This window comes from Phalaenopsis equestris, unplaced genomic scaffold (assembly GCF_001263595.1).
Source record: "Phalaenopsis equestris unplaced genomic scaffold, ASM126359v1 Scaffold000180, whole genome shotgun sequence".
In the NCBI taxonomy this organism is placed as follows: domain Eukaryota; kingdom Viridiplantae; phylum Streptophyta; class Magnoliopsida; order Asparagales; family Orchidaceae; genus Phalaenopsis; species Phalaenopsis equestris.
The window spans coordinates 1,659,352-1,681,163 of NW_018164622.1; the positions used below are offsets into that span (position 1 = coordinate 1,659,352).

The 21,812-nt window shown below is 35.7% G+C and overlaps 1 pseudogene; it reads right to left on the reverse strand.

Annotated features, from left to right (window-relative positions):
- LOC110022314 overlaps positions 1–15,297 on the reverse strand; it is a 24,480-nt pseudogene extending 9,183 nt beyond the window's left edge.
- Between the last annotated feature and the right edge of the window lie 6,515 nt (positions 15,298–21,812).

Consider the following 21,812-nt stretch of genomic DNA (forward strand, 5'->3'; position numbering starts at 1 on the left):
TATTCAGTTTTAGTTCTGCTTAAACGAAGGTCTTTAGACTCCAATGTTGACCTCCACAATTCAATTTTTTCCTGGGTTTTTTCTCTCGTTTTATCCACGAGAAGAATATCATCAGCAAAAAGCATACACCAAGGTACATCCTCCTGTAGATGTACAGTAAGACCATCCATGACTAAAGCAAAAAGATATGGGCTTAAAGTCGATCCCTGATGTAAACCAACAGAAATAGGAAAATATTTTGTCAATCCTCCTTCAGTTTGAACACAAGTAACAGCTCTAGTATACATATCTTTAATGACTTGAATATAAGTCATATCAACACATTTCTTCTCGAGAACTCTCCAAAGGATATCTCTTGGAACCTTATCGTAAGCTTTTTCTAAATCAATAAAAATCAAATGTAGATTCTCCTTATTATCTCTGAACTTCTCCATCAAACCTCTCAATAAATGTATAGCTTCCATAGTAGACCTGTCAGGCATAAATCCAAATTGATGGAGGGAAATTTCAGAGGGAGAGGAAGTTCGGGTGGATATGCAAGAGTCAGAAAACTGAAGATGTCGATCTTTGAAGGGGAGGGTGCATATCGATGGGTGTATCGTGTGGAAAATATTTTGCAATCAACGAGTTGACTGAGGAAGAAAAACCCATGACAATGGGATTACGCTTGGAGGGGAAGACTTTAGCGTGGTTCCAGTGGATGGAGGCCATGTATCCGATGCAATCATGAGAGTAGTTTAAAGATTGCTTGTTGGAGCGTTTCCGAGCCATTCGAGAAGGAGAACTACACGAACAATTCTATGCTCTGACTCAGGAGGGGGCAATTATGGAATACCGAAAAAAATTCAAGCTTTTACAGGGAGGTTGAGGAAAATTTCTACGACAAGACTGGAAGGGAAATCCTTGAAAGGCCTAAAACCCGACATAAGAGTAGCCACATGTCTCTTGAGACGGCATGGATTGAGGGAAATGATAGAGTTTACCCAGATAATGGAGGATAAGAAAAAGGTGAAGAAACAAAGAGGGATTCAACAAGAGCACCATGACAACCACGACAATGAAGACCCAGACAGTGGCATTTCAAAAAGAAGCACCGAAGGAGAAGAGTAAATGACCTCCAACCAGGGATAATTTCGAGCGTCTCACAGATGTAGAAGTGCATGACAAAAGATCCAAAGGATTGTTACTGTTGTGACGAGAAATACATCCCAGGACACCGTTGCAAGGAGCGTGCCCTTCAAGTTCTTTTAGTTCAGGAGGATACAAAGAGTGAGGAATCTAAAGAGGAAGCAACGGAGGAGGAGCATCTGCATATGGATGGGGCGAAGGTGTACCCAATTTAGTTCAAAATTGAAATGAAGGGATGGATTTGGAAACAGCCGATTGTGGGGTTGGTGGATATTGAGGCCACACATAACTTTATCTCAAATCATGTTGTGGAGAAGTTATGGTTGAAGCTGGTGACTGCATGAAGTTTTGGCGTCATGATGGGAATAGAGAGAGAAGAAAAGTCGGGGAATTTGCAAGGGGTTGGTTCTAACACTACATGACCTATATGTGATGGAATTTGCAAGTGGGGCCCACTAAGGGCCATAATCACCTAAGCAATTAGGAGAAATTAAAGGAGTTCAGAGAGAAAATAGGAAGGAAAGTTTTTAAAATGCTAGGAGGGAATTCTAAAAAGGGGAGAACCTAGGGGATCCTAATAAGGGGAAAATAGGAAGAAAGATAGGACGGCTAGAGATTCCCATGTGTAGTCATAATATAGGCCGCATTCTATCCGTAATGCAACTAGGTCATTGTAATACTAGGTCACAGTCCTAGATCATTGTTTTGCTTCACAAATTTTCTTGGAATCCACATAGAGTTGGCTGGAGTTTATTACACCCGAGTAGGTATCACAAACTGTTGTCCAGCGGGTAGGCGCTAGCGAAAGAAACATATATGATCAGCCAATCGAACGCTCCATGGAGTTGATCAGCCACAACATGATCGTGAAGTTCCCCACTTCCCAAGATCAGATCATCTTTTAAGGCTTACAAACCATACCTATGAAGTAACCAAACTTCCCACGTCCTTTGATGAATAAAGACACCGCTTGAGAGCATTTGAGAAGTTGTGGTTCATTTTATGAGTTGTGATAAGAAAATTCATGTTGGTTTTTGGTCCTCCAGTTGGTAGAGAAACGAATGTTGGATTCAATCCTCAGATGGACTTGAGAACATAGTTTGAATGTGGCTCAGTGTTAGAGGAATCCGTCGTGATTCCAACTGAGCCCAACGAGATTTGGTTGGGATTCCAAGACATAATGTTGGTTGATGGACGTAATGACGATTTGTAGGAAGTTGAATAGCAAAAATCCAGTAAGACAGACTGCTGGAGTTTAGGGCTTAGCAGCAGATGCTGGGCACAAAGGCTGCTGGTAGGTTAGGAACTATGGTTGACTGTTTGAGTCCCTTGTAGACTGGAGCCTTTTGGACTGTGGTTGAAATTCTGCTGCACGTGGAAGACAACTGTTGGGAAAGCTCCTTAGCTTCTCATGGGAATTGGAATACCATGGGAGATTGGAATCTCACGGGAATAAGGAATTGAAAGTCGGATGGAATGATAGGAATCTCACGGGAATAAGGGCTCTGGAGGTTCTCACGGGAGACAGGAAAAAATACTGCCCTCATAGGGAAAAAAGCAACACTCAAGCTGGAGGTTTCTAACGGACATCCCTGCAAGGAATGGAAATAAGGTGGAGGTAGCGACTCCTGGAACCGGTAGAAGAGGTCGGGGGCTGTTGGATCTAGTTTTAGTCTCTAATATCATGTTAGAACAGAAACTAGCATACATCTTATTCATATAAACAGGGGTAAATATACCCATTATAGGATCAACTAGAAAGGAATGAAATAAACTCAAGATATAATAGATAACGGAAAGAAATAAAACAAAATATAAACAAAAAAGAAAGGAAATCAAAGAGAACAACTCAGAATAATAAAAAATAATTAATGGTTATTACTAGCCATTAAAATATTCAAATAAATAATATAATTAGCAAATAAATATGAAAAAAAATCAAAGAAATTTGAACCACAAAATCAATGAGCAATTGTCAGCGAAACACTAATAACAAGCCTTTATCCCATTTAGTGGGGTTGGCTAGATGAATTCTTTTTCTCCATTGTGTCCTATTGAGTGTCATAGTTTTCATTTAATTCTAATAAATTAAAATTATCTTTTATACAATATGCACAAATCCTTTTAGGTCTAACTATATCGTTCTTAGCATAAGTTAAATCTAAAACATCTACTCTCTTAATAGGTTCATCCGATGAACAACATTTAATGTGGCCAAACTACCAAAAGTGACTCTGTTTAATCTTATCTGCCACCGACTCCAACCCTTTCACAGATATATTCGTTTCGCATTTTGTCTCTTAGTGTAAAATCACTCGTCCCCTTGAGCATTCTCATCTCAACAACACATAATTTTATACTTCCCTTTTATAGGCCAACATTCTGCGCCATAAAGCATTGCAAGTCTCACCATCATCTTATAAAATTTTCGTAACTTTAAGTAGTACTTTTCTATTTTTCTATCGTTCTATCGCACAATAGGCCCGATGCATTCCTCTACTTCAACCATCCAACTTGAATTCTACTAATAACATCCCCATCTATATCACCATCACTTTGTACAATAAGCTCCAATATCTAAAACATACACTCCTTTTAATGAATTGATCATCCATTATTACTCCTCCACTAGTTCAACTATTACAAAAATTACATTCCATGCATTTAGTTTTAGATCCAATAAAACGAAAGTTTTAGACTCTAAAGCTGACCTCCGTAATTCAAATTTTGCTTGAACTCTCTCTAGAGTCTTATCCGCAAGAAGGATATCATCAACGAAAAGCATACAATGGGGTACATTGATACCAGAACTAGTAGGAAAAATAGTGAAAAATACAAAAGCTGGCTTTCATTAATATTAAAATAGGATTACAACATAACTTCCAGAAAGACCCTTCCAGGGCGATGCAACCAGCCCCCCCTTCAACGGATCGAATCGTGAACCATCGCAATCATACTCTATTCTTCGTGCGGGATTGTGATTCGTCCTGCTCTCCCTGTTCCTGTGACACATTGCAAAGACTCTCGCCCCTGCGGAAGTTCCCAGGAAGGTTCACGGGACTTCTGCCCAATGGGAATGGAGCGCCTGCATCAAATGCTAAACAGAGCCCGCGTCAGTCTCCCGACTTTGGAGGAGCTTCGACCTCGGTCGTTGAAGCTTCCGGTTCTCGTCAGCCTTTCCCGGATCCCACTAGCGATAGTGCTAGCTATCAAAGTATCTAAGAAATTTTTCCCACTTGCGAGCATATATCCATATTGATCTGTCTTTCTGAGGCTGCACTACTCCTATATTAGTGAATCTTCCCAAAGTAACTTATGATCGATTTCATCGAGCGTGAAGTGATAGTAATCTAAACCTTTTCGCACAACGGTGGTGATGCTGGTACGATGTCGGCCAAACATAACCTTGGCCATATTTGTCCTATATCGGGAGTGGGTGTCTCTATCCTCCCATCTGGTGTCATCACTAAAATCGGTTCCACTTACGCCATTCTGTTGAAAAGGGATCCCATGACCTCGAACTCCGTCAAAGGAAAGAGGGCGATGTGTTTTCGTCCTTAGTGAAGGAATAATTGTTTTTATATTCGTCGTGCTGAGTCCTTCGATCATATTGCCACGATCATCCCAACAAAATGTGACAGACATCCATTGGAACCACGTCGAACTACACCTGGTCTTGCAGCTGGTATCCGATCAAAATTCCACCAAGCATCTTCAGTCAATGCTGACATGATTCACAGCCACGTCAGTGAATATGGATGGGAATATTTATGATTTGTGAGTCCTAATTTCTTTACCATTTGTGTTGACGCCACGTTCTTGTTACTTTTGACATCGATGAAGAGACTGCATGTGTTTTTGTTCACTGTGAAATGGGTGTAGAATATGTTGTAGTGAAACCACTTGGAATCCCTCGTGTCCTCGGTTTATAGGATTCATCAAATTATGAGCGTCTCTCCTTCATCTGGGGGAATTTGATACTCCTCACCCTATTTCTCGGCTTTCTCTTCATTGCAAATTTCTTCTACAACGCCTTAATCAGTGAGTGTGATTACACCATTTGTGCGGCAGCTGGAGGCAATATGGTCGTAGCCATGTCATCAGTAGCACTTCCTGGTAGGCACAATGCTGGAGGAGTCGCCCTTCTCCTATTTCTTCCCGCTATGTTACGTAGTGTCATTCCCTTGTTCAAGCTTGTCTGTGTCTCCTGAGATATCACTGTCGGTCGTGGTAATTGTTGGTGACAGCTTGCCTGAAAAGAACTGCTTTAAAGATGATTGTTGTCGGGATTGCTTCTGTTGTCTTTCCACCTTCAAAGTCAATCTCCTTAGCATTTTTTCTTTAGTCTTTCGTTCAACACATTAAATTTCTTGAATGCATAATAGATTTATCTTCCTATGAATCATAATATCTACTAATTTTGTTAATTTACCTGTGAGAGTATATATATTCTAAGTTCATATATTAATATTATTTTTATGGACTAATTCTTTGCTCACATCCGTCCATAATATGAAAATTCTTACTTATTTAACACTACACTCGAGCACCAGTGCAACGACCTTTGCACACTTGTCACTTTATTCAAGTCATATAGCATGTCACTTCCAGGAGACGTCCTAGCCTTGACACAATGATTTAAAGAATTCAATTCACGCAAGTTGTTAACTACCAAACGCAACTCTCCATTTTTTGCATCTAGGACTTGGGATCCATAATTAAATTTCAGTTGCTTCAAATTTAAACGAAAAGAAAAAACTGGTCAAATAGCAAAATCTATTGAAGAAATCAGAACACGTATTTACCGAAGCACAAAAAAAAACTCAAATATTTGTGTTTCACGATCTAACGAAGTTACCATTTAATTCATGCAAATCATACAAATATTGTAAATTCTGCAAATGATATGAAACAAGTAATAAATTTTAAAATACTGATTGACATAACTAAATTCTAGAAAATGAAATGTTGATGAAATTGAAATCAGACAACTCGCATAACAATGATATGACTATATGGAAAAATAACCTTCTTAAAAATCAACCTAAATCCCTTAAAACTTAGTTGTGATGAATTGTACATGTATAGATTCGATCACATGGATGGAGTTATATATTTTAGGCTTCTTTTCAGAAATTTACCAAATTCTCTAAAATATTAATATCATTTAACACTAATCATACATATCGTTCTATGAGTTTGTATGTCATTAAACCAAAAATCAAATACAAACATTCATTATTCAAAAAATATCAATTGATAATTCATTAAGAGTTGTATTTCAGAGTGCACGCACAGTTGACGCATCAACTACAATAATCATGATTAGTTTAATAGCACGTCATAGCTTAGTTTCAATCTCCAAAAATTCAAGTACAATATGATCACATTCTAAAATTACAATGCTGACTCTTTCAGGCATATATATATATATATATATTTTTTTTTTCCATATTCGAAATCAGCAAATTAGATTCTTAAAATGCAAATCATTTTTAAATCTAAAACATCCCCAGTAAAAATATACATGAACAAGTGTCTTCAATAATATTAGATTCAACCATTCTTAATTTGCCCGTTGCACATTTTTCATAGGAATTAGACAACGCGAGTTTTCCTAAGGAATGAGGACAGACGCAACAATTTTAAGAGAATCATAGCTGTAATATTCATCGATATTAAAAGCCATGCATAAAGCCGAATGGTATATTTTTAGTGAGTAAAAGTTTAGTTCATCCAAAATTTCTCACCTAATGCCTAAGAAAAAATAACAACAAACCTTTATCCCACTAAGTGAGGCCAGCTACATGAATCCTTTTTCTCCATTGCATCCTATTGTGTCATATTTTAATTTAATTCTAATAAAAAAATTTAAATAATAACAATAAAATAATAAGAAGGCAAAACATACTTGTCTACTTGATTATAAGACACCTAAATCAAGCATAACACTCACACATCATATATACCAAGTTAACAAATTTTAATTTTATCACACAAATGATCCCTATGTTCAATAAATGACAAATTTTGCATTTAAGTTCTTATTTCATATCAACCCATGACAACATAGCAACAACGCTTCACCAAAACAATTGAGCATGTTCTACTAGTTTTGATTTGGCACATCCAAGATATTCCAAATAAAGGAACCGATTTAAAATTTTCTAAGACCATTCGTCCCGGAAAACGTATGAAAATAGCTTTGAACCTCAAAATAATCAACTTTTAGTTGTTTAGAATCATAACTCACCTAATCCTAATTAAAATGCATCGTTTATTAATTATTTTATTAAACCATTTAATATGTCCGATGTTTAGTTGTAGGAGGATATTTTCTAAAACTTTAATAACAATTTGATGCATTTGGATTGAATTTTATGCAAGATGATTCAAATTAAGATTTTATAATGAAACTGGACTAATGGAAAGAATAATTCACATAAGACAATTTAGAATTCACAAGGATCAGAAACCACTAAATAAGTCAACAAAATACTTCTTTAAATGCAAACATAAATATAAAAATTATGCCCAAACATTAACCAAATGATTAAATAAATAAAAATAACTAAAAAAAAAATCTCCGAACCGCACAAAATTAACAAACAATTGCAAGTTAATCACTTAAAATTCCAGATTTGTTTGAACAAAATCAGGACAGAACCAATATATGATCAAGGAAGAAAGCACAAAAATAAGAAATATAAATCTTAAGCCAGGGAAGAAACCAGCATGATATTTTATTGTTGGGGAAATTAAAATTTCGTGTGCAGCTTACTCTTATTACTAAAAATTTATTTAAAAAATAAGAAAATAATTGTATGCAAAATAATTAATCAATAAATTTACATATTTAAACTAACTATAATTTTATCTTATATTTTTATTATCTATTTTGTTAAGCTTAAATATCACCAAAAATAGAATTTTTTTTAATACAAATATATATTAGAAGTATGCAAAATTATTATTTTTTAATAAAGAGGCATTTAAATACATACCATAAGATTCTTATGTATTTACATATCTAACATATAAACTTAAACTTTTATATTTATACAACCCAAATCTTTTATATCGCATAAAAAATGATAGTCTTTTAGTTTTTAATACCACTTTTAATTATGAAAAAGTTAAATTTAAATACACCTTTTAATGCATAGTTAAGGTGGTATGTATGTAAAAATTCAAATTGAATGGTATGCATGTAAATTTTCGAAATATAAAACAATGCAGGGAAGGAGACACATGAAAAAAGTTTAGACCCACATAGGATTTTAACAATATGTCTTTGCTCCTTATATGGAAAGGCGTATAACAGCATTTATTGAACTTTTAAAACCACGCGTGAAGGCTCGCCTTTCAAATAAAATAACAGGCTCACCTCTCAAATAAAATAAATGCATTTTAAATAATAAACTTTAATTCAGAATTTAATTTGTATTATCTTAACTTATTCAGTGACATTTAGACGGCCATTAAATATTGACGGCCATTAAGCTAAGCCAACAAATACTCTCTTCTTTCTTTCGAAAAGATGACTTCGGACAGATCGTATGTAGCTGCCCTTGCGGGTGTCCACACCTCAAACACACATAAATCGCCATCTTTCCCTCCTTCGTTTGAGTAGGCGGAGGACATCAAGAAACCTGTTAGGAAGAATGGGAAGTCCGTCATATTTTTTACAGAAGCTGAAGGTATTCAACTTGCTTCCTCCTGTCGTCTGAATTTGGTTGAAAAATTTCTATATGGTCATCCCAAAATGGAGCTCATTCGCAAAGAATTTGAACTTATGCACCTTGTTGAAGAGTGAAAAATTGGACTATTAGATGGGAGACACATTCTTATTCAAATTAGTGATGAAGATGATTAAATGCGCTTATTTGCCAGAAGGATAATATGGATTGATAACAGAGCAATGAAGATTTTGAAATTGTCTACGAATTTTGACCCACAGACGGAACCGTCAATCATTCCGATTTGGATTCGCCTTTCTGGTCTTATATATATATATATATATACATACATACATACATACATACATACCATTCAATTCATATGTATTTACATATATACCACTTAAAATTCAATTTTTAAATATATACCACCTTACCTATGCATGGAAAGGTATATTTCACTTTTTAAAAGTTAAACCAGTAATATATTTTATGTGAAATGAAAAATTTAGATGATATAAATGTAAAAAGTAAAGTTTAGATGTTATATAAGTAAATACATAGGAATTGGGTGATATGTATGTAAATGTCCCTAACAAATTAAGTGTCTCCACTACATAGCTATGCTTCCTTTGGAAGAACATAGGAATAATAAAATCCTTCAAAATTATTCAAATTTCAGTAACAGTTTGATTGTCTTTCCTAATATTTATAAACTACTCTAATATTCTAAGTGATGCAAATGTCAAAGTTTATTCTTAGCAAAAACATAGAATATGTGTGCCGAGATGAGTAGATTGATAATTTGAGTATTCATTTACCTTAGTTCATTTTATTTCTCATTTCTAGTTTCTTTTCTTAAAATAATGCCTATGATGATGATCCTTAAAAAGAATAGTTGTATTTTCTAATGTCATGCTGGTTTGGTTACATTTTCTGCTTTAGCTGTCTTCCTGTTTGTTCTCTGATTTGTTCCATGTCTAACACACAGTTGTTTCTCTAATAATTTCTCTAATAATTTCTATTTGATCCTTCCATTGACTTTAGGCATTAATCATTTCACAGTTTATTATAATCGAGTCTTTTTTGCACGATGGTAGTGACTTCAACATGATGCTATTAGGTTTTGACTTAAATTGTCAAAGCTTTGCAGATTATTGTGTTGTGAGTTGAGGTATGGATGCTTCGGAGTATTATGTTGTTGTGCAGCTTGCCAAGAATCAACTTTAAGTTCATCTTTCTTGATGATTTTTTTGCCATTATCATCCAAATAACCTTAGAGGAGGATAATCTACTAACCAATTTTATTTTTGTAATTCCGAGGTGAATTTAGTGATTATAAACGAATGAGGTAATGAGGCAAGGAGGAAGAAGTTCTTAGTAATATTTTCCCTGATAATTTAGCTTTTTCTGTATGTTAGACTGTTGATTGGATGCAAATCCTACAAATTTAGGCAAGTGGTGACAATCAAGTTCAAAGGGAAGCTGTCATCTTATACTGACAAGGGGATTGAATTGTTTTAGGTGATGCTAATCATTGATCTATTATGTTTGAATGTTTGATTCTTCTAGTTGCTGATTATGCACGTGTGATTAGAATTGTTTAAACTTGCCCAGCTTGTGCTTTCGGTACGCGCTGTGAGTTTCAATTAAACTGTGGCTTTGATTTGTCCAAATTTCTATTAGACGGCCATTAAATTATCAATTGCAATGAATTTATATAATTTCTGCTTGTAATCGAGGGAAAGGAAACCTTACTTAAAGTAATAATATGAGAACAATGAATTCAATTTTTAGTGTGTAATTTTAAGCATTACAGGATATAGACACCTAATTCTGAGCAGTCTAACATCAGGCCAGCTCATATTCTATTACGTGTCAAGAAGATTATCTATTATACTAAAGTCCTATCCAAAATCTTTAAGTCACGCTTAACAATCTCAATTAGGTAGAATAACACATTCTCATCACAAATGAAATATTAACATGAAAATCCCCTGTAAATTTTCTAATTATTTCAGATACATAAAAAAAAAAATCATAACATCAATTATGATAACTTCCAAATTTGTAATATGGTATTTATGATGTTTGTTATCATGATCATCATTAAAATAATCATCTTATTAAGAATTTAGATGGCCCATATGATAAATATAATCTCTAAACCTCTAAGATTCATGTAGTTCCTAAAATTCTAGTGGCCTTCACAGTTGATATAATGGTGTTATCTTTAATGTTCAAGTGGTCAGGTGATCTCTAACATTATTGTGGTCCTTACAATCTCAAAAGTTCATGGTCTGCACATGATAATAATCACAATGGCCCATATGATAAATATAATCTCTAAAACCTCTAAGATTCATGTAGTTCCGAAAATTCTAGTGGCCTTCACAGTTGGATATAATGGTGTGATCTTTAATGTTCAAGTGGTCAGGTGATCTCTAACATTATTGTGGTCCTTACAATCTCAAAAGTTCATGGTCTGCACATGATAATAATCACAATGGCCCATATGATAAATATAATCTCTAAAACCTCTAAGATTCATGTAGTTCCGAAAATTCTAGTGGCCTTCACAGTTGGATATAATGGTGTGATCTTTAATGTTCAAGTGGTCAGGTGATCTCTAACATTATTGTGGTCCTTACAATCTCAAAAGTTCATGGTCTGCACATGATAATAATCACAATTACCAATGATGTCTATTCTAAGGATGAGTCTAAAGAGTATTCGAGGAGTACCACAGTTTCTCAAATGAAATGTTCTAACAGGTACACCATTAATTTCATTCATTCACAAAATCTTCTAGAGTATTAGCTTGAGATGAAGGCCCTATTTAAGGACTTATTACATCAATAGCTTGTGTTCTCCAAGAGGTTCCAAGTTGATTAGACAGTCAATTAGTTTACTCCTAACTCGAATGTCTTCCAAATTTGTAATTTTTCTTTCACTAGCAGCCATTCAATTTCCCATATTTTCTAACCTTTGTTCAACTAGTAGTAAAAATATATTGTATTCTTCTCTTAATTCATGTAACGATAAGGGAATACTGATAGGCGGTCACATAATGTTATACAAAATTGTATTATTTTTATAATTTTGATTGAATAAGCAAGAATTCTTTTGCAGGAGAAGTGAAAATTTATTATTTTTTTTGCAATGCAGAAAGAAAGGAAAAACAAGATAGTTAATTTCCGTGGTGTGCAAGACTTGATTAGCACACTAAATGCTTGTTGTTATTTTCCAATCTTTTTCAAGTAGGAGGACCTAGTTACGAAAGAGCTTAAGAAGATGGCTAGAAAAGTATTCACAGGAAGAAAATATTTATAGTAATATTGTAGGTGGGAACACGTTACAATTAATGCAAACAAGAACCTAGTATATGACCAGTAATCTATTGTATGATGGATATCCTATAGGTATGATGGATAACCTGGAGTATGAATGGTAAATTCTAAGCGTAGAGAAGAGTATTTGAGTGGATTTTGTTCCTTTTCTTTTTTTTTTTTTAATATGAAAGCGTTTAAATTTATTTATAGTTAGGGTTGACTATTTTGGTTCAATAATATTGGGAATTGGTTGAATGACGGCAGATCTTAAATATGAATTAAAATTTCATAATTTGGAACACAAATAAGAATGGGAGTAGTTGAGAATTATGAGGAAAATGATGTGGCCAAGATTTTGATTTTAGAAATGGTTATATAGAAGATTTTGGTTTATGAAAAGAATGGACTAAGGTCCCACAGACAAGGATTATTGGTCATATAAACAATATTGTTCACATGTTCACAAAAAAATTAACAGTGCAAACAGATGGCGTTGAGTCCATATTTCATCAATAAATTCTACATCACCAAAAAATTTATATGATCAAGCACGAAAATCAATGCATTTTGAGTAAGAACTTTTTTATATTTAAATTTCAGATCATCCAAACTATAATTTCAACAAAGTTAAAGTTAAGTTGAGCATCTCAACAATATGAGGGAATGAAATTGAAATTGATTTAATCTGAATTCAATCAATCCCACATTAAGCATTTAAAATGCAATTGAAAACTTTAAAACATTAATTGGATGACCAAACGAACTCCAAATTTGACAAACTTAAAATCAAATCGAGTGTTTCGATAAGAGGACTCCAATAAGCCCAAGATCATCTAATTTTCACATCGTTAAGAAACTTAAATATTGAAAAAATAACATTGATCAAGAGAATAAATGTGGACCATCCGGTGGAGTGCTTTGAGATTCCGAATAGATTTACCAAAATATCCCTCTCAAAAATCATAAAATAAACACCCATTATTTATTTGAAAGGGGAGAGGAAGAGAAGAATGAGCTGACAATTAAAACATAACTCTTGAAGAGAAGTGCAAGTGAACGATCACCAGTCGTCATCGACCACCAGTAGCAATTCAAGAGGGACTGAAAAAAAGGAAGGATCTCTTTGACCCTCTCTCTTTCTCTATCCATCATCTCTCAGATCATCTCTCTTATTCTTCTTCAGGTGCTAGTTGGAGGAACTAAGAATTTATTCCTGGAAAATACATTTACTCTCTTCTTCTCGCCTTTCATACATTTCTCTTAAGGCTTGTATAACTCACGAACAATACAAGATCCTACATTCTAAAAGGATTCAATATTAAGATTTCTCTAATGTTGATAATTCTTTAGGATACAACAACTTGAATGATTGTAGGAGTAGACTGAGGAATGAAATGCTGAAGGCAGGAAAAATAAGCAAAAAAAATTAACAAAAAATAATAAGAATATAAAATTAAGATCTTAGTCCACATCCAACAACCACTCTGATTCACAATTTATGGAACGCACAATGGAGAAAGTAAGAACTATGAACCACCAAAACAGTGAAAAACATCATCAAACATCAAACATATTAGTAATGATGAGCACAGCAGTCTTGTATTAATTTAAAAAAAAAGGAGGCAAAAGATATAGTTGATGAACTACACAATGAAAATAAAGACCTAATAAGCCCAAAGAACCTCAATCTACACAATTAAAAGCACCTTCCCATCAGCCCCCAAAGAAGCCTAAAGGTCACACAATTATCCCAAGTTCTTTAATAGACTAAAGAAGTCCGGTTCAGCTCGACATGGATGACAATAAACGAGAAAGTGTATAAAGGAATTCAGATGAACCTACAACCATATCTGGAATGACTTAACCAAAAAATCTAAGAAAAATCACAATAAAATTTACAAATTGAGCGCAAAGGGCAAAAAGAGAAAGGAAGAGGTAACGAAGATGCTTGCTCACCAGAATCAGACCGCCTAGCGCGCTTGATCTTCGCCACCTGAACCTGGGTATCCACAAACATTTGCATGCGTTGGAACTCCAGACCCTTAATGAACTCCATCCTCTCCTTCTCCAGATCAATCATTTGCCGCTGCTTCTCAACCTCCACCTTCTCATAAACATCCGCAAACCACTCCATCACCCGTGCCAATTCACCGATCCCACCATCCTCTTGTCCCTTGCGCTTCTCCCCCAACCCAATCGTGGATCTGTCCCTGTTCGACCTAGACCTCTCCGTGCTCGATCCAGACAACTTCGAAGACGACCCGGATTCCAGCGACCCGCCGCGGAGGGGCCAGCCACCGTATAGTTCCTCCCAAACACAGAGTCGTCCGCTGAAAGCCCCACCGCAGCAGGACGTTTCTCCTTTGAAAAAGACTCAACGGCGCGGACAGCAGCCGCCGCCGGGAGAGGCAACCCCTTGCGATAGGAGGGCAGAGGCAGGGCAAGCGGAGGCGAAGACGACGACATGGGCGGCTTTTTAACCGGGACAGAGGACCCGATCAGCATGTCCAGGCGAGAATAGAATGGCCACTGGCTACCACAGGCGCCGTCATATATCTTCGCCTTCTCGATCTTATACTTCTTCTTGAGCGTATCGATCCGGTTCTTGCACTGCACGTCCGTCCGCGGAGGCCGACGCCCTGCACCCCAGCGCCCATTGACGGCGTCCGCCACCTCCTGCCACTGCTTCTGGCGCAGATTCCCCCGGTTAAGATCAAGAAAGCGATCGCCCCACGCGTCCACCAGTATCGACGTTTCCCCTTCACTCCAACAGTCTTCTCGGTACGGCACAGCCGGATTCGGCGGCCTTGAAAGCGCCTCCATCGCTTCTCAAACCCTAAGCCTACCTCGTAGCCTTGCGGTCAGAATTGTGAAAAAGGGGGAAGGATGGGGGTAATATGAACAAGTCGGAGGCGTATACGTTAGGGCATGGGAGATCGCCGGAGAAACGTGCGACGACGTTTGCGCCGAGGCGGTTGGAGGGCGATTGGTGTGCCGTCAAATCCGAGAACGAGGGGAGTGGGGTGATCGGAGAGTCGGTGCATCGCTGCCGTTGGTTTAAGGGCGTGGGAGGGAAGGGATTTGACGGGAAAACGGGAGTGAAATAATCCCCAGATGAATATTGAGAGAGGCTGCTGAATTAGTTAGGCCGGAGTTTGGGCTTTCAATTTTAGTTTTATTAGCTTCATTACTTTGTTAGTTTGATTAATTTATACTTTGTACTTGTATGACTATTTTTTATAAAGAATAAATTAATGAAAATTTGATTCGAAAAAAAATTTAATGACTAAAGTGTCAAAATAGGTTTTGATTATTTATATAGGATTATTTAATTCATAATTTATAAAAGTGTTAAAATAGTTCTTGTATAATTTAAATTGCACTGAAATAGACTAAAATCATTGCGAACTATTTTGACACTTTTATAAATTCGGGGATTAAAACAACCACATATAAATAATTGAAGATTGTTTTGGTATTTTTTTTAATAGGTTCGATAAAATTAATTAATTAAAATTTATAATAATATGAGATGCTAATGATGATTTGATTAATATGAGACATGGTTATCATATTTATAATATAATAGATAGAACTATTTGTGATTGAATAGTTTTATGTCTCACTATTTGTTGGCCTTTTACGCTCGATGATGCTCTAATGAGGGTAAAAAAATTACGTTTATTGAAAAATAGTATAATTCAAAAACAAAAAGAGAGTGATCGAACACCTGATAGGATTTATATTTCAAACTTTACAGTATGATAGGTGATACGTCATCAACAAATTTTCATTATCTGGCATGAACCTTGAGACGATATTTTGAGCAAGAGACATTCAAACATTGACTAAAACTCATTCAGAGCTCCGATTTCAGTAAATTTATTTTTAAATTGACCAGCTCGATGAGACAGGCATAATAATATTAATGTTAGTCTAATCAAAGTCAAATCAAGCCCATATCAAGTCATTAAACTATTTTAGAAAACTTTCTGGACATATTTTGAAGGTCAAACAAATGCTAAATCTGGTAATTTTATAATCGAATCGAGCGTCTCGACAAGACAAATTCAACAAGCACACGATCACTCAATTTTAACATCATTAAGACATTCAAATGTCCATTAAACACCGTCTGATAAAGGGAAGCTCTCCGGACCGTCTGATTAAAATGATTTTTATTCTTGCAATAATTGCGCCCAAAACACTATAAATAGAGCCCCACCCCTCTCATGAGGGGGAGGAATGCTGGAGAGAAAACTAAAGGCTTTGAGAAGGAAACCCCAAGTCTAACACCACCCCTGCCATCGTCGATCAGTGTCGGTCGACGTTGGCCACCACCGACCACGACCACTACCGCTGACCTCCGTCCACCACTGCAGGCAGCCGTTGACCACCGTTTATCATCACTGACCTTCGTCGACCGCTGCCGACCATCCTCAACTGTCGTTGACTACTGCTGATCCCTCGACCACGACCACTACCGCTGACCTCCGTCCACCACCGCAGGCAGCCGTTGACCACAGTCTATCATCACTGACCTTCGTCGACTGCTGCCGACCGTCCTCAACTGTCGTTGACCACTGCTGATCCCCGTCGACTGCCATTCACCACTGTCAATCGTCGTCAATCACCGCCCACCAGACGCCGACAGTCGACGCTTTAATCTAAAAAACATAGTTACACTTTCCCGTTTGTGGGACACGAGATTTCTGTAATCATCAGTAGATAGTGCACTTTCGCAACTAGGTCAGTCCTCATGATTTTTCCTTTTATGAATTTTCCATGTAAAAATTTATGGAGTCGTCACTGCTTGTTTCTCTTTCAATGTGTGTGTGTTGAATCTCGTACAATCCTAAGATGATAATCCATTACTTTACCACCACGAATTTTCCAGCACACATCAGTTTGGTGTTGCCTATGGGAAGCAAAGTCTCGTTTGGCATTGTCTTCGACTCTAAGACACCGAGCCCCTAGTTTCTTTCCCAACGATGTGCTTCATCCAACTGGTGAAGGATCCTTCTTCAATATTGATGATCATCTTTGAAGCATTCTTCAATGTGAGGGGCAACATTCACTACAGTCTCAAAAAGTCATTCACGTTGAAGTCCTCAGCATGATTGTAGCTTGGTTGTCTTCTCACATCTTATTCAGACACAAAGTTTTTCACAACTTCTTCCAGGCTGGTGGCAATCTTTACTGTAGTCTCGAAAGGTCGTTTTTGTTAATGTTCCGGGCACGACTGTAGTGGGGAGTTCATCCCACAATTCATTACAAGTTTACAAGAATCACCCCTGGGGGGGGGGGATCTTCACTGCAAATAACACTTCCTCAACACCCTCTCATAGTACTAAGTTCTTCTTTAACTATGTCAAGAAGCTAATCTCTACAAGGCCACGACCTCGCTGGGGGCAAAAGATTCAAAAGCAGCAACTGACAAGTCGTCAAACATTTTTCTTGAGTACGACTGCAACCATGTTTCCAAGAAAACATACGGTCTATGCCCTAGTCTCGAGAACGCTGAGCCATTAAATTTATATAATAACTGAATAAGGCCCACAAGCATTAAATTTAGGATCAGAGTTGAAGGCGAAAAAGAATTAAAGATGTAACGAGTCCTTAAAATAAAATTGCAGCTTGTGAACCACTTCCAAAATAAATTTGCTAATGTTTATATGATTTATTAGTGATAATGCATAAGAACACCATTTTTTTTCTTGGGAAATTTACATATAAACCATACAATTCTTACATATTTATATATCCAACATCTAAATTTTAATATTTACTTATAAAGCTTTGCATGAAAAAGTGTATTTCACTTATAAAAAATAGTAATAACGATATTTTTGAAGTGATGTCAATGATTTAAGTACTATGCATGTAAATAGCTCAGGACTTCAACGTAAAGTCTTATCACCTTTTCTTTTCACTCTATAGACATCCATGTCAAAGATGCTCAGCGTTCCTCGAGACTAGGGCGTAGATTGATGGTTGGTGTTAATATGAAGCAACATTTGGAAGCAATAATTACTTTGAGTGACGATGAGAGTAGATAATGTCATATTTTATTATTTGAAATCTTGGATTGAATAAGGATTATATTGGAGACTTTGAGAGAATTTGTGGTTTAAGGATAGAGGACAAATCCCAAGAAGACATAACTATTTTTAATATGGATTTGTGAGAGATTATTTGGGGCAGCTGTGAACCCATGCAATAATTTACACTTTCTAGGGCTAGAGATATATTGTAGATGGTGGCTAAGATTGGAATTTAGGTAAAAATAGAAAAGGGTAATGATAAAATACAAAACAAGAAAAATTAGAACTCCTCTGAGTTTTAAGAGGGAATCAACCACCATGCATCTAAGAAAAACTACAATTCATGATTTCAACAATAATCCTTTAATGAGAGTGCATTATGATATTTATAAAGAAAATAAATACAAAAACAAGAGGAGACAACAACAAATTTAAACTTGAATTTCAAATTCCTCTTTGAATTATTGATATATATATATTTTTTTATTGGATAAGCTATGAACATTTGATTTATTTTTGCCATATAATTTGATTTGAATTTGAGAAGGTCGACCACATAAGTTAATGATCAACTAACTTCATCTCAATAATCTCTCAACCAACTTTGAGTGAACTTTTAAGCAATATCTAAATTTTTATCATATTTCTTTTTCAGCCTTTTTTATGTACATTTTTTTAGTTTAAAATCAATATTATACTAGAAAAATAAGTGTGAGCATGAGTCCCCGATCAACTTGAGGCGTAGCGACAAAATGGAGGAGATTAGGAGCAGTGTAATCGTGCCTTATACCTTAATTCTAGATTTTTTTATTGTATAAATTAGAATTAGACATGTATATATGGAGTGTGATCACACCTTTTTCTTTCTGGGATATGTTGTTAATCCAATGACAGTCAATCTCTTATTATACTATTTTGGTGTGCTTAAATTACACAATGTGTTGATATTTTCTTTTTTTTGGTTTGTGATTTGACTTAGATCACGACTGTGCTTAGGCTCTTAGGGTAAAATATTTATTGAAAATTTTAATTTAGAAGATTTATTCTAATAAAATTTACGTTCAAATCAATAAATTTAAAAAAGAGTTTTACATTCTTGAATCGCGCGTTCGGATTAATCTTAAAATGAACTTGCATTGCATGTCTATCACCCAAGTCAAACCTTATAGAGCCTCCACATTAGGACCTTAGGTAATTTGCATCAGATGTATGTCCTCCGGAGAAGTATCCTTACTTCTCCTACCTGACTAGCTCTACACGATTTTATCGCTTACATGGTTTTCTATTTAGAGTGTTAGAGGCTTTACTGACCTAGATTGGATATAAGCCATTTGCGAGGTGATTTGACTTTATCAGCCAAACCCCTTTTCTTTTCACTCTATAGACATCCATGTCTTACCCTTGATAGGCGTAAGTCATACTTCTTCATTTTCTATTTAGATAGAGTCGTAAATTTTTAGATGTCTCTTCCCTATGACTTTAGGTCAATTGAGCTGTATTGAATGATACAATACATGAGTTTCTGATAAGGAGTCATCGAACTTGATGGGTCAACCATCTTCATGAACAAATAGAGACACTATGACACTCGACAATAAGATGATAATTTTTTTTTATGAATATTTCGAGTGCAAGGATCATGACGATAAATATGGCTCTGTAGGGAAGGAATTTGAATTGAACACTTTGTTTATTTTCCCATCTTTAAGTTGATCTTCTCCTACATTGATATCTAAAAGAGGGAGCTTATTTTTTGTTGAATCTAAATGTTGTCTTGTTTGGATTCTATTTCCCGATGAGCTTCCTCTTAGATATTGTGAGAACTCCCTTCTTCTTCATAGATAGTGTTTGGGACCTCTTATATGAGAGGAAAGTTTTCTAAACATCTTGATCTCGTTAGATCCTATATAACTATTAGAGGATTTTGACTCCAAAAATACACCTCCAGTTTTGACCATCTTATTGTAGACGATCAATAAGATGATATAGGAATACATAGTCATTAGCAAGATCATTACTTTTTTTTCTTCCATGAGTTTATCAGGTATGATGAAGAAGAGAGGTTGCCTTCTTCCAACTTCAAGTTTGGACAAAGGAGAATTGATGGTTTTGGTGATTTGCTTCCTTGAATAGAAATTTAGAAGAACTGATTACCTATCTCCTGAAAAAGTATGAGACATACCTTTGTAGCTCATTTTCTTTTCGATGTAAGACATAAAATATGTTTGTAATTATATCTTGTTCGTCATGTACATAATAAAATATTTTTTCCTCTATTTATTTTCTTTCTTGTTTGTGTATGATCCCCAATTATTGGTCTGTGATAAATTATCGGTTATAGATTTAATATCTCGTATCAAAAATGAGTTCACCAAATGTTGTTCTTGACGATCTCAGAGCATTGTTCGAGAACAATTTGCTCTTTCCATTTCATGTTTTTTTTTTTTTGGAGTTAATGTTTTTATGAAATTGAATTATATGTTGTTGTTGTTGAAATTATGAGTAAAGTGAGTAAAAAGGTTTGCTAGTGAATTTTTCTATGACAAATTGTCATTCCTTATGAAGAAGCGTACTTCAGCTTCAAATATTTCCTCATAGCTCAATAGATTTTTAGCTTTTCTTGTAGGTCTTATATCCTTAGTACCTTTTAGCCACTCCTACAAGAATTTTTGTTGTCTGGGTCTTTCCAACTTTCTGTGGGGTAGTTCATATCCTTTGCCAGAATACATTTAATCTTTCAATGATGATGATTTGCTTTTAGATCTTTTTACTGGTGAGGTTTTTTAATCATTTATAATTGATAAATCTCCTTAGACATGTGGGAGTTTAATATACTTAGCTTATCCTCTCATTTAAGAAGGGCATTAGGTTTTCAGATTGCCCTAGTTTTGTATTTTCTATTGAGAGCTTGACGCATGGATTATTGTTGGAGTTCTCTAATTTAGTGAACAAAATTTTCTTTCTTCTCGAAGTAAGAGTCGCTTAGTGCCCGTTCGGGGCAACTTATAAGTGCGGCGGCGTTTTGAAAATGTCGCTTATCTGTTTATTTCGTACTTTCGGACATATTATTTGAAAACTTCATTTAATTTTTTCTATTACACGTTGATCGCGGGGCTATACTCGCGATCGGCGTTTTCGTCCCTCGTTTTACGCCTCCACCCCTCTCCCTCGCGTCAAAACCTAGCCCTTGCCTCTTAAGCCACGAACCTTCGCTCTCCTTCGCTGAAAGCCATTTGAAGTTCGTTGCTTCGTTGCCAAAATCCAAGCTCCCCCCACCTACACATCTTTCGGGCGCCCTCCTCTTTCCGTTTGATCCTAACCGAAACCAGCGAGGAAGGTAACCTTCGTCCTTCTCCCCATGCTCCCACCAATATATGCGCATAAGCCTCTTTGAATCTCGTAAATCCACCGTCCGACCGAATTTTCCTAACCCGGGATTTAAGACAAACAGAGGAGAAACGAGATGTAAGAAATTCTTAGGATTTAAAGATATTTTTTTTTTGTTTATTAAAGATAGGTGTTATGCATGTAAATCCCCTAAAATTTTATTTAAAAATAAAAATTTTTATTCCTTGTTAAAACTAAACCAAAATAAAGATATTATTTTAATTATGTTTTGCTCAATTAAT